Source organism: Berghia stephanieae, chromosome 14, assembly GCF_034508935.2.
Source record: "Berghia stephanieae isolate SIO BIC M18660-M18661 chromosome 14, UCSD_Bste_1.3, whole genome shotgun sequence".
Taxonomy (NCBI): domain Eukaryota; kingdom Metazoa; phylum Mollusca; class Gastropoda; order Nudibranchia; family Aeolidiidae; genus Berghia; species Berghia stephanieae.
In genome coordinates this window covers 33,603,366-33,615,916 of record NC_088373.1, presented here as the reverse complement: position 1 = coordinate 33,615,916, position 12,551 = coordinate 33,603,366, and positions in this window count along the sequence as shown.

Genomic DNA, 12,551 nt, shown 5'->3' with positions numbered 1-12,551 from the left:
TCCATAGAGGATATTCTTACTGTCTTGTTTTAGCTTTTTGAGAATTCCCAATTGACATTGATACCAATTGATAGATGGGATATTCTTGCTATGTTTTGTTTTACCTTTTTGAGAATTCCCACGTGACATTGACACCAATTGATAGATGGGATATTCTTGCTATGTTTTGTTTTACCTTTTTGAGAATTCCCACGTGACATTGACACCAATTGATAGATGGGATATTCTTCCTGTCTTGTTTTACCTTTTTGAAAAATCCCACGTGACATTGACACCAATTGATAGATGGGATATTCATACTGCGTCATGCGGGTGTCGGTACGTTAGATAAAATATTATGAAACAATGTTGACTTCACTCAGCTCTTTGTTTTTATTTTTCGCCAGAGAATATGATGATTTGTTCTCAATGATACACATCATTTTGTGTTTCTATAAGTTATAGATAGTATTCGCTTGCCTAAGAAGTTCACAACATTGCCATCCGGAATATAACGAACCAACACACAAAACTATGTGTAACCATGAACTTTTATAGTCTGGTTAATACAGTTTAGTGAGAAGTACTCAGAAACGCGGATGGCAACAGGCAATAACAAAGACCCGAATGACGTCATTTTTATTCTATCTATATCCTGCTGGCGGATGTTATGAATTTGTTTTGCCTAAACGCATAGCATTATTAATTCAGTGAGTAATGATCACTAACAGGATGTCTAAAATAATAATAACAAAGAGCTGAGTGACATCGTTTTTGGTCGTCTTTTCTTTTCTCTGTACTATTATAGGCAATGAACTTGAAAGTCCAGGGTAAGCAGTGTTTACTGTGCTTCTATGAACAGCACGTACCTGATTATAGATACCCTTAGTACGTGTGAAGGGTGTCGCAAATTCCAGGTTTTGATTGGTCAAAAATATACTGGTTAATTGCGATGATGATGATGATGATGATGATGATGATGATGACGATGATGATGATGACGATGATGATGATGATGATGATGATGATGATGATGATGATGATGAGGTAATGACGAGAAAAACAAAAGTGCCTGAAGCGGGGCTCGAATCCAGGTCATCGGGATCACAGTGCAATGCCTTAACCACTTGGCCACTTCGGTGGTAAGGAGACGGTAAAAAATACCCATTGACATTATCCAGTACTCTACTCATCACGCAAAATCCCCCGTTTGAATTGCGTTTTGATATTCTTCTAGCCTCATCAGTTTTAATAATCTATTACTGTAACTCCTCTTTTGATGAATGAAACGTAAGAAGATATAAATAGATGAATCTTTCCTCTCTTTCCTACATTCTCCCTTTCTCTCTCTCTCTCTCTCTCTCTCTCTCTCTCTCTCTCTCTCTCTCTCTCTCTCTCTCTTCTTTTAAAGAGAGGGACTGTATTCTCTCTCTCTCTCTCTCTCTATCTATCTATCTCTCTCTCTTTCTCTCTCTCGCAAACACACACACATACACAGCCATATATCACACACACACACACACACACACACACACATACACACTTCCTCCTTTCATTACTCTCTCTCTATATAAAAAAAATAACTATTTGCAACACAGCTAGATACATAAATGATGCATACATAGTTATATTTTGAGTCCTAATCACACTCTCTAATCTCATAATTACATCCGTGCAACACACACACACACACAGACACACACACACACACATAAACACATACATATGCACATGCATACACCATTTCCCAATTTCCCCCGTTCTCTCTCTCTCTCTCTCTCTCTCTCTCTCTCTCTCTCTCTCTCTCTCTCGGTTTCGTTCACGTTTTGATTTCCAATGTAAAGTTTGTTAACCATACATACTAGTCACTGTATAAACACCTACTTTCTCAAAAAGAAAATTATTTCGGTCACCATTACTGTCAGACAATTTTCCTACTGCAGTGGTTATATCTAGTCCATGGTTCTCTCCTGTTTATTATCCAATCAATTTAAATTAAAGTGAGATATTATATACTAGTGATCAAAAGAAAGTATACACTTGTTTTACCTACATAATTGGTATGAAATATTGTTCTGGTTTATTAAAAACCTATGTGTAGTCATAGTACTACCATTTATCTTTCATTTTGTTAGAATTTGTAACGTTTATGGTTGATCTTGATTTAAAGTAACCAATGAAAACTTTAACATTGGCTAACTAATAAATACATTCACTCGAGAATCTGACAGAAAATTCTCGTTGCTATCCACACTCATGACAATGAATGTCACCATCATTTTTTGGTTACCTCCATGACGTCATATGACCTGGTGATAGCAGTATCGTGAACTAAATCGTCGAATAACGAAATGGACAAGACGTTGAGTCGAGATTGGTGGAGACTGACCACTGAAATTACTGGTGGGTGTTATCAAAAAGCATCAAAAACACAAACGTTGAAAATGAGATACCAATGTGCACGACAAAAAGGGACAGACTTGGGTCTTCGAAGGATGATTGATGTTACATCGACAGGTTTACCTTATTGTGTTCTGTTTCTGCTGGATGATGAGTTCCCTTAATGGCCATGTCCATCATTTAACATCTTTAGATAATCTCACCCTGCTCCTACTCTTTGATATACTCTTACACATATTGACCATTACCATTTTATGGCTGCCATTGTTGGGGATGCTGTAGAAGATGAGTCAATGTTGATTGACATGAGTACACCACAATGAAGGACAGAAAGAAGAGGGTTATGCATAAAATATGGCCAACTATCCTCTACTCCTCTTCACCTGCTCCCTTTGGATATAATCGGATTTATATAATCAGATTTTCAGTAACTCAATAAATCAGACGCTTCCAATTTACTCCTTTCCATCCAGAGCAGTGTACTCACTTCACAGCTTCCTAAATGCCTGTCAGTACCTAGAAAAATGCGGATCATTTTGCCTAAACTTTGTTCTTTTTAAAAAAAAATCCTGCTCAAAATGACAATAAAATGCTTTGCCAGTGTCTTACAAATAGGATAGTTACCTGATGAACTGATAAAAACTGCACCTTTAAAAAGCCCCATTGATATTATCGATGGGTGCCTGCACAAAGGCCGTAACGTCAAAAATTTCAATTTTTCGTTTTTTACATAAATCAACTTGGTTTGGAGTAAGGTTTATTTCTACAAAAAATATATGCAATAATATAAATTAATTGATTTTTCTGAATTAAAACCCGAACACCGTAACAAATAATGTGACTTCCCAAAAGCCGTAGCTTGAAATAGCTTGTCTATAAGATTCTTTAAACAGTGCCTATCAGCCACTGCCCAAAAGCCTTAGCAGTAACTACCGTTTTACCGCCTGACAAAAAGGTGGAAATGTAAATGTAAAGTTGACTGCCCAAAAACCGTATCTAACAACAAGGCGTTTGGGCAGGCATAGAATTATGCCACGGTGGTTATAATGGTGAGCTCAATGGCCTTGACTGAATTTACGGTCTTATTACATTTCTAATCTTCAAATCTTTCAATAGAGCTGTCCGCCGCAAAATCTTTTTTATTGACTCAAATATGCACAATGTTCTCCACAAGGCTATATGTTTAAAAAGAAAGGATTGACATCAAATTCACCAACGATACAGGACTATAATTATAAAGATAAGCTTCAATGCTCTTTAGTAGTTTTACCTGTGAAATCAAGTGTAACCAAAACACAAATTATTATAGGTTTGCTATTATATCTAAATGAAATCGTAGTCTGCAAAATATAAAATAAAAAAAGAAATAGGCCACTCCATTGAATTTATTGCCACAAAATCTGAATGTTGGTATTAATTTCTATTTGTTATAGTGGAGAATAATAATAGATACATCCATAATTCTTCTCATCACGCAAAATCCCCCAGTTTGAATTGCGTTTTGATATTCTTCTGGCCTCATCAGTTTTAATAATCTATTGCTGTCACTCCTCTTCTGATGAATAAAACTTAAGAAGATGTCAATGGATGAATCTTTCCTCTCTTTCCTTCATTCTCCCTTTCTCTCTATCTTCTTTTGAAGATAGGGACTGTATTCTCTTTCTCCCCCCCCCTCCCCCAACCCTCTCTCTCTCTCTCTCTCTCTCTCTCTCTCGCACACACACACACACAGCCCCATCACACACACACACACACACACACACTCACAAACTTCCTCCTTTCTTTCCTCTCTCTATATACAAAATAACTATTTGCAACAGAGTTACATACTTAAATGATGCATACCCATCCCCCCGTTCTCTCTCTCTCTCTCTCTCTCTCTCTCTCTGTGTGTGTGTGTGTGTTTGTGTGTGTGTGTGTGTCTGTGTATCTCTCTCTCTGTGTTCTTTTCACGCTAGAACCCGTTTTGATTGCCAATATAAAGTCGGTTAACCATACAATCCAGGCACTGCATAAACACCTACTTTCTCAAAAACAAAATTATTTCGGTCACCATTAACGTCAGACAATATTCCTACTGCTGTAGTTATATCTATTCCATGGTTCTCTCCTGTTTATTATCCAATTCATCAATTTGAATTAAATTGAGATGTTATATATCGCAAAATCTGTGCCTGTGACAAACTGCTGCAACGTGCCTGTGACAAACTGTGCCTGTGACGAACCAGGTCTGTGACAAACTGTGTATGAGACAAACTGTGCCAGTGACGAACCGGGTCTGTGACAAACTGTGTCTGTGACAAACTGTGCCTGTGATGAATCGGGTCTGTGACAAACTGTGCCTGTGACAAACTGTGTCTGTGACAAACTGTGCGTGTGACAAACTGTGTCTGTGACAAACTGTGTCTGTGACAAACTGTGCCTCGACGAACCAGTGTCTGTGACATACAGGATCTGTGATCAACTCTGTCTGTGACAAACTGTGCCTGTGACAAACTGTGCCTGCGACAAACTGTGCCTGTGACAAACTGTGCCTGCGACAAACTGTGCCTGTGACAAACTGTGCCTGCGACAAACTGTGCCTGTGACAAACTGTATCTGTGACAAACTGTGCCTGTGACTAACCAGGTCTGTGACAAACTGTGTCTGGGGCAAACTGTACCTCTGACAAACTGTGCCTGTGACAAACTGTGTCTGGGACAAACTGTGCCTGCGACAAACTGTACCTGTGACAAACTGTGCCTGTGACAAACTGTGCCAGTGACAAACTGTGTCTGGGACAAACTGTGCCTGTGACGAACCAGGTCTGTGACAAACTGTGCCTGTGACAAACTGTGCCTGCGACAAACTGTGCCTGTGACAAACTGTGTCTGAGACAAATTGTGCCTGTGACGAACCAGGTCTGTGACAAACTGTGCCTGCGAAAAACTGTGCCTGTGACAAACTGTGCCTGTGACATACAGTATTTGTGACAAACTGTGCCCTCTCAAGGTGTCATCTGACTCAAAATGGAAACAATGCAATGAATAATTTGACCAGCCCATTTCTTTAATTGCAATCTCATTGGTCAATGTTTCCAGTTGATTGACTATGACTTATTTTGAAACAAAATGCTTTATTAAACTATCCCTACAATTCTTTGCTCCGCCTCCATCCCTTTCTTCATGTCTACCTCACTCTCTCCGTCTCACTTTTGTTTCTTTCACACATACAAACACACACACACACACACACACACCCAGTTATACAGTCAGACTTCAATCTTTACTCTATTTCCCTCCTGCCCTCTTAATGCACAAGCAGTCTCTCTCCCCCCCCCTCGCTCCACTTTTTCTTTATCTCTCTCTCTTTCTCTCTCTCTCTCTCTCTCTCTCTCTCTCTCTCTCTCTTTCTCTCTCTTTCTCGCTGTCTCAGGTGTGTGTGTGTGTGTGTGTGTTTTACTCTCTCATTCTTTCTCTTCCACTATCATCCTGTTTCTTGAATTTCTTTCCCTTTCCACCCGGCTTCACACAGTTTCAAAACTGAACTTTGAATTTATAAACCCTTCTTTAACTTTTGACATTTTGAAATCCTATTTCCTCTAATAAATAAGACAAACATGTCACATTAATAATTCTTATTTCATTGATTACGTATTGAAATATCAAAATTTCTTCAAAAATTGAGCAATGTCATAAAATTGTCGGCATTTTTTGGAGTGTTTAATTTATTTTAAGGACATCTTACATAATAATGAATAACTAGAGAAGTAATAATTGGATTATTTCAAAAATTTGTATGTACATTATCAAATGTATATTCTAAGCTCATGCCAATACAGTGATGCCAAAACTCCGGTTTTACCGGGGAAAAAAAATTCGGCCTGGATCAAAATAATTCGGGTTACGGGCAACTTCCGTCAAATTCCGGTGAGATTAATTGTTCCAAGGATACCCCCTCCAGTCACTACTACTACAACCACCACCATATCATCACCAATTATCATCATTACCACTACAGCAACAACCGTCACCACCACATCATCATCACTACCACTTACTAATACCACCACCACCATCACTGCCACTAATTCTACAACCACCACCACCACACTATCATCACTACCACTACTACTACAACCATCACCACCACATCATCTTCATCACCACTACTACTACAACCACCACCACCACACTATCATCACTACCACACCACTACAACCACCACTACCAAATCATCATCACTACACTCCTACTACAACACCACCACACATCATCATCATCTCTCCTGCTACTATTTCAACTACAACCACCATCACCACCACATCATCATCACTACTACTACAACCATCACTACCACTACCACTACGATCACCAAATCACCATGCCTACCACCACTACTACAACAACCACCACATCACCGTCACACCACTACTGCTACAACCACCACATCACCATCACTAACACCCACTATTACAACACTACCACATCACCATCCATACTACAACCAACCTTAAATCATCATCTCTACCACCGCCATCACATCAACATTGCTGCAAACTATTCAACCACCACAACGCCACCCCTACCACCACCAATACTACTGCAATCAGTGTTGCAATCGCCGTAAAAACCCTTCAAACAATCTTAGCACAACTCTCTCTCTCTCTCTCTCTCTCTCTCTCTCTCTCTCTCTCTCTTTCTCTTTCTCCATCCGTCTTCACACAAACACACACATATACACGCACACGCACACACACACATCAATAAATTGCGCTCACTGGATTAATTTTCATGTTTACCTACCTGTACTTACCAATAATAACTTATCACAAATACTTTGGCCTCAAACTTTAGCTTCGTTAGCTGTTCAAGTTCGTGTTGCTCTACTTATCACAAGATGAACTCTCAGCACTCTCCCTCTCTCCCTCTCTCTCTCTCTCTCTCTATCTCTCTCTCTCTCTCAAACACACACACACACACCACATACGCCAACACACACCACACACGCACACACACAAACACCCAACCACATTTTCATCACGACCACTTCTACTACACCCCACCACTACCACATCTTCACTACCACTACACACAACCACCACCAACCACCAAATCTTCACTACCACTACTACTTTCACACACCACCACCACCACATCACTACCACTACTACTACAACCACCACCACCACATCATCATTACTACTACAACTACTGCCACTACTACTAACTTGAACCACCACCACCACCACATCATCATCATCACTACTACTACTACTACTACTACTACTACTACTACTACTACTACTACTACTACTACTACTACTACTACTACAACCAACACCACATCATCCTCACTACCACCATTACTACAATCACTACCATTATGTTTTGGAGCTTTACTTAATTGGAAATAAGGAAACTTTGGGGTTGTATTCGGCAATGTGTTTATATATCATAATATAGTTCTAATCAGTTATCTATACAATATTTAAACACAATACCAAATACCATCCCAATCCAATCTTTTTGTGCGGAAATTCCTCTTTCGGCATTGAAATCCTCCGAGTGGTGTCTGAAATACCTGTGAGTCAAATTGAAAATTGGCGTCTCTGCAAATTTAACTATTCTCCTCAAAGTTGCAATGCCCGTATCTAAGGAGTCATCTTTGCCCATTGAATTGACTGTGCATGAAAACGGTGCCTCACTTCACAGTCGATTTTCTCAGAACTTGGTTTTTACACATTCCATACTTGAAACTATCATATCTCGGCAATGAATAATCAGAATTTTATCAATTTGATATCAAATTTTAAAGCATAAAATAAGCAATGATTGGGTACCAAAAACCCAAAATTGAAGAATCCGACTTAATACCGTTTCGAGGCGGAGGGTCACAAATATGCTAGTTGTCACATAATGTTTTATTGTGAGACAATACACTATTGGTTGATTATTAGTTTTTTAAATCAAATGGCGGAATTTTTGGTGAATTTGTGGAAAATGTTGCAGCTGAAGTAGGATAAAGTTGGCGGATTTTGGCGGATTTCTCACATAAAGATTGCGGGATTTTGCAAGGGCACATGGCAGCACTGCTGCCTACTCTGGATAGACATGTATTTGATAATTAAACCAGATAGTCGTCCTTTAAATTTTATTGATTGATACTGATCCTCATCTAAACCTGGCAGCTCGCGAGGTTTCACACACAGAGTTTACCTCAGTAATAAGGCGGGTTTTGTTTTTGGTTTTCTTTTTATCTGTCACATGAAGGGGTCCTTATTATTGGTAATAGCTGTATGATTTAGATATTTTCTCATGGATTTGAAAACGGACGTCCTCTAAATAGGGATTGGCAATCAATGTATAAAAATGGGGATATACTTCTGATTGATGCTTGGTGATGTATCATCAATATGATATCCTTGAAGATAATCTTTATGATTGTAAAGCATACGATACCCTTCATAGTAATCGGTATGTCTTACAATTGTAGGTTTTATACATGGAAGTCATCTCTTTTTTTAAAAAATTGTTTTGTTTTTTGTTTTTGTTTTTTGTTGTCTTTTTTTTGTTTTTTTTTTGTGGGGGGAGGGGGGGGGGTGTGGCAAATGTAAATATTTTACAAACGAACAACGAATAAATTAATTATATAACTATTTTTGTTAACGATTGAAAATCGAGTATTTTTTTTAACGAAGGATCATTCTATCACCTATTGACGCATAGTAAGGTTATCTAAAACCTTTGTCGTGAATACGGAATATTTTTCTATTTGTTTTCACGCTGAATGTGAGGTCGGCGGCTTTAATCATTGCTGACGGAGTAATTGTCCACACCACGTCTGGTGGTTGTGCGTGTCGTGTGTTGTTTTGTTGCGATATTTAGAATCATTCACTATCTGCCAATGTTTATTTATTCCCGTGTCATTTTATGTACCAGCATGTGTGTAGGTTAATGTAGAAAGGCGAAATCATCTGTCGGCAGCTTCTCTCAATAATCTGACAAACGTATTTCTGAGAAACAACAAACTGAAAAAGAAATCTAATATAATGCTAGACAGTAGAATTCAATCAGTTTTAAGTTCCATCTGTAGAAAAAGGGCCTTAGTAAAGAGCTAAGAAGATAGACTATATGCAGTCTCCCAAAAACAACTCAGGATAATTCTAAATATAATAATAATAGATCTTTATTGTCCATAAATATGGCAATTTGTCATTTAGTTACACTTGTTATAATGTTAAACGATAACTGTAAGATTGAACAGATATTTCACTCCTACTTATTCTCTCTCTCTCTCTCTCTCTCTCTCTCTCTCTCTCTCTCTCTTTCTTTCACACGTGCGATATACACAACATAAACATATTCATTTCGTTTTCAATTTGTTACGATTGTGGAAATTCGACACCAAAAATTATCATCATTATCAATTGGTCAGTTAATCTTACATTAAATAAATTAATCAGTTAATCAGTCAACGAATCAATCCTTGGTTTTTCTGTACCATATGAAATATTCAAAATTTTTATTGCTGATGGAACGAACGTTGATTTATACTTGTTAGTTCTACATTTAATCTGACAAAACCTTCTCCCAGATGGTAAAAGACTAAATTCATGGTATAAAATATGTTTTTTATTGTTGGTAATTGAGAATGCTTTCCTTTCTATTGCTTTTCCATGAATTCTTTCTACTCCATCAAGAGGATGGTTTATTATTTTTGATGCCTCTTTGATAGATTTTGAAATTTTTGATTTATCTTTAAGTCGGCATCCTCCAAACCATATGGTGCAGCCAAACGCAATTACACTTTTAATCAATGAGTCATAAACTCTTAACATAGTTTTCTTCCTTACTTGAAATGTTCTCAATTTCCTTAGGATGTATAATCTTTGGGCAACTTTCTTAGATATTATATTAATATGTTGAGAGAAATTGAGGGAACTATCAATGGTTATTCCTAAATATTTGAAATAGTCAACTATCTCAACATCATCTTTACCGATCGCCACACACTTTATGTCGTTTTTATTTTTTACACCAAACACCTGTTCTTTCGTTTTTTCAACATTTAATTCAAGCTGATTTTGTTTACACCAATCGGTGAATATATTTATTTGTTTGAAATAATTCTTTTCGGTAACTTTATCTTTTAATAAGCCAAGAATAGCAGTATCATCTGCATATTTCACTATAAAACAATTTTCAAAGGATGGTCTGCAGTCGTTGGTGTATAAGATGTACAGGATTGGGGAACTCACACAGCCTTGGGGACATCCGTTCGACAACGTTCTTTTGTTGGAGATACGTTCACCCAATTTTACACATTGCGGTCTATGGGTCAGAAACTCTTTATACCATTTAATAAGGTAGTTTGGAATATCCATGCTGCACAACTTTTGAAGCAAAATATCTGTGTTCATGGCATTAAAAGCTGACGAAAAGTCGACAAACAGGATTCTGGCGTAATTCGAGGGCGTTTGGTCAAGGTGTTTCGAGATCAAATTTGTGGCGGTTAATAGTGCGTCTTCAACACTGAGATGTTGCTGGTATGCAAATTGTTACGGATCTAGCAATTTCAGGTCATAACATTTTTGTAGGAGCTCAGATTTTAAAATTTTTTTCTAAACATTTCATTACAAGCGATGTAAGCGCCACTGGACGGAAGCCATTCAATACGGTCGGACCTCGCTTTTTTGGAACTGGAACGACAATCGATGTTTTCCAAAGTACTGGCACTGATTGTTCATCGATTGACCTTTGAAAAAGTTTTGTATAAGGTATAGCCAGTTGTTGGTGACAGTTTTTCAAAATAGTTCCGGTAATGTTGTCTGGTCCTGGTGCTTTATGTTCTTTACATCTCCGGAAGAGGGAGCTTACGGTTTCTTCTTCAATATCTGGAGGTGGCTCATATCACTTCCAAACGAAAATAAATAATAAACCGCTCTCCATAAATTGCGAAAAACGCCGCTATTGTTTAATAAATACGGGAAGGAGACTATTTGGTCATTTTTTATGGAGAGACAGAAATATTCCAGTTAATAATGCAATGGCGTTATTCTTTACAAAATGCGGACAAAACAAACACTAAGGCAGACCAACAACTACCATATACACAACGAAACAAAACGACCTCAGTCGCCTTGATGACACACAAGAATGACGTCAGAATTATGATATATTAATACTCGTTTGCCCAGCATATGATCCATGGATGGGACACACTCATGCATTTGTCGCCAAATCACCATCAAAATTTCCACAAATGTGTTGACAGGCATCTGATAACCCAACATAAATTGTGCGCAAATGAATCGCAGACCTAACAAGGATAACAAAATTGCAATTCCACGAAAGACCCAGCCCAAGAATACCACAATTTACAAACAAGAGAAATCACTCCAATGAAAACTTCGACTTAAAACCGCAAAACCAAATTTTAAGAATACCGCCATTTTGAAAACATAAAAATCTCTCAAAATCATTCAGCGACTTAAGAGCCACAAAGTCGTCTCTCTATACTACAATAATATCTAAACAATAACGGGAATCATAGAAAATACTCCAATTTCAAAATCATGTTGACCTTCTGGAGGAAATTGCAACTGTAAGACAAGAATTCGAAAAAAAATCTCCACCAAATCTTGAGCTTTTGTATAGCGCAATATCCACTTAACGTACTCAACGCGCTTTACAAAAACTGCTTTCTCAAGAAAAACCCGATTTAGAAACCATATTGCCTTGGCTGACTTGACGTATTGCCCTACTCATTTTTATAAAAATGAGTAATTGGATGTTAACAGCTTTGCCTCTGTCAGAAAAAAACAGCTTGTAATATCGCGTAACAGCCGTCATGTCTTATTCTACTTGTTACGTGTTGCTGTTGATCAGGGTGCCTTAGTGAAACGCTTTGATGACGATTAGTAGATATTGCTCAAAATAAAAATTCAAGTTTTTTTAAAACTTTTTTTTCATTCAGACATATCTTATTATTGTTTTAATCAGTGTTCTTGTGTGCTAACGTAAAAAGGATCTCTGGTATGACACTCACTTTCTGATCGGAGGTCCTTGGTGTGAGCATTGCTCGGCGCAAACTTGAGTCCTGGGAAAAGACAATTTTCTGACACCTCTCACCCTACTCAGTGATATCCTTAGAGGGATTCTTGCGGAATTGAAATGTTTATATTTTTAAAG